Source organism: Echinops telfairi, unplaced genomic scaffold, assembly GCF_000313985.2.
Source record: "Echinops telfairi isolate 266 unplaced genomic scaffold, ASM31398v2 ScPeMD7_5;HRSCAF=22, whole genome shotgun sequence".
Classification (NCBI taxonomy): Eukaryota; Metazoa; Chordata; class Mammalia; order Afrosoricida; family Tenrecidae; genus Echinops; species Echinops telfairi.
The window spans coordinates 12,853,659-12,856,363 of record NW_022103901.1 but is presented as its reverse complement, the minus strand read 5'-3'; the positions used below and the strand labels follow the sequence as shown (position 1 = coordinate 12,856,363).

The following is a 2,705-nucleotide window of genomic DNA, read 5'->3' as shown; positions in this document are numbered from 1 at the left end:
GAACTGCCCACCTTGTGGTTCCCAGCCCAACTCGTAGCTAGCTCACTGTGTCGACTGAGTCCATTCCAGCTCATAGAGCGCCCCGGCAGTTCCTGCCCTTGGGAGTTTCCGAAGCTGTGGTCTTTACAGGAGCGGGGAGCCTCCTCTTTCTCTCGAGGAGCTGCTAGGGGGCTCAAGCTACGGTCCGCTTCGTAACCCACCCTGCCCCCAGGGCTCCTTAGACACCACGGACAGATCCTTCATCTTTCCTTTGGTAACTGTTGGCACTAAGGAGTCTCCTTCTAATAAAACCACCTTCACCAGGCAATCCCCTACAGAGGAAGTGTCCCAAAGGACTTGGGGAGGGTGGGTGTGTCCTGTCTTAACTGGAACCCACGTGCTTGGGTGCGCAAAGCTGGCTTCTGTCTGCTCTCGCTGTGGGCGGCCGTCTTTGGGATGAGGCCCTTGGGGAGTAACGGGAGCTAGCGCAGGGAAGGTCCGTCCGTCCATGACCAGCTGCAGAGTTCTGGTCCATCATTCAGAAGGCAGGGCAGACTTCAGCTTTTAGTCAAGAACTTGGGGACACCGGCGGCCTGGCCTGCTGATCCTTGCGGCTCCCCTCTGGGCAGCATCTCCCACTCCTCTCCACTGAACCCGTCTGGCTCTTGATGTGGAGCAGCCTCACGAGTCCATTCCCACTCCTAGTGACCGCCAAAGGTCAAGCAGAACTGCCTGTAAGGGTTTCTGGGACTCCATCTTCATGAGCGTGGACTGCCTCAAGACTGGTGGGCTTGAACAGCTGACCTTGAGGCTAGCAGGCTTTGTGCGTCACCCACGAGGCCACCAGGATCCTTCATGAGGAGGGAGGGGAAACATGAGGACCTAATGCCAGGGGTTTAAGTGGAGAGAAAATGTTTTGAGAATGATGAGGGCAATGCATGTACAAATGCGCTTTACACAATTGATGTGTGTATGGGTTGTGATAAGAGTTGTTTGAGCCCCTAATAAAATGATTAAAAAAGAAAAACTTCCCTACCCCCTTCTCCCAGCCTTCCTGGCCTTGCAGGACTGCCTTGTCTCCCAATCCCCTCAGTTCCCTGTGTGCGGGCTTCTACTGCTTTTCTGAGGTTTCCTTTAAAACCTACCCAGCACCCACGAATTGTGGGCCCCGTGAGAGCTATGCATCGTGGTGGGGCTGCTCATTTGGCCTGGGGTAACCTTCTGCCTGAACTCCTGATCTCTGCTCTTACTGCAGCTGCCCTAGGGGTAGGGGAGGGTGGGAGGACGGCCCTTGCCCCTTTGGTTTTAACCCTTAGCTGGCACTGGCCTCACAACAGGCAGCTCTTCCCAGAACTCCCGGTTGGTCAGCGCTCAGCAGGCCCCAGTGCCCCTTAGGGCAGAGAGAGCGCCCCAAGGCTAGCAAGGAATTGGCTCCTCCATGGAGTTAGCTCTGCCGTGGGGGTGCTGTGTCAACACAGGCGGGTCCCCTAGGTGCCACAGGGCCCACCCCATCTTGGGCCAGATGGCTCCCACACAGATTGTGGGGAGCTGGTCGCAGCAGTTGGCTTTTGGCCTTCGAGTTATTTCTGGGACAATCTATGATTTCACCTAAACCACTGTGTCCCCCCCCACCCCCTCAGACTGACGGAGGCTGGGAGGAGAGTCGGGCCACTCCCGCCCTCTGCAGCATGGCCACCTCCTTGGCTGACTGTCCCATTGTGGTGGTGGTGGTGGTGGTAGTGGGGGTGGGGGTGGCGCTGACCAAGTCAATTCAGACCCAGCAGTCCCACAGCACCAAGCCCAACTGCCCGAGGCCTTTCCGGGCTTGTCACTGTGCTGAGAGCAGATCCGAAAGGTCTTTCCTCTCTGGGAACTGCTGGTGGGTTTGAGACTCGTGGCCATCTGGTTGGCAGCCGAGCACTTTACCTATGGTACCACCAGGATGCCTTATAGTGACCTTACCAGCACGTGGTCTGTCGAAGCAGAGCCAGGTTAGGTGCCTGTGCCGGACCCCATCACACAGTGCCTGCCGCTTTCCTGGGCCACCAATTGGGATGGGTCTCATCCCAGGGCTGCAGCTGGATGGCCTCAAGACCAGCTGCTGGGACCTCATGGGTGGTACCACAGTCACCGGGATAAGCCAGAAAGGGGACTGTCTATCACCAGTCAGAAGCCCAGACTCTGCCTGCCCTGTGTGTCACAGGCCCCCCCTCCCCACGTGCCTGTAGGACCACGCAACTCCAGGCACTTAAGGGACATGTTAGTGCAGGGTGCGGCCTCTACCTCCCTACAAAGCTCCTCACCCGGGATGGTGGCTGCCCATGGGCCTCTGCCCAGGTGGCAGGTTGGGCCCTGTGAAGAGGTCACCCCGTTTCCATGCCCCATTCTGGGGCTACTTTCTCCCTTTGGCGGCAACAGCCGAGCCTGCTCACACAGGTGGCTGTTGCACCCAGTGCTGGACCCCTAGGTGAGGGGACGGCCAAACACAGCCAGAGACTCTGCACCTATGCTCCTGAGTGGGGAAGGGGCGCCTTGGCCCCCAGGGGGCTTGGACAACAGGTGAAAACCGCTCTTGCGTTCATTCCAAGGAGAGAGGAGGGTGATTTCACGTGACTCAGGTCTTGGTGGAACTTTGGTGAACTGAAGGGATTGGCTAGTGAGTCTGCCTACTTGGTTCCAAGCTGATGATGGGCCCCCCTTGGAGATGGACACTGACCCTCTCTGAG

General features: G+C 58.0%; 1 protein-coding gene across 1 annotated transcript in view; it reads right to left on the bottom strand.

Moving 5' to 3' along the window:
* The window catches only part of HIP1 (huntingtin interacting protein 1), a 135,639-nt gene that overhangs the window by 39,947 nt on the left and 92,987 nt on the right, over positions 1 to 2,705 (bottom strand). The window lies entirely within an intron of this gene.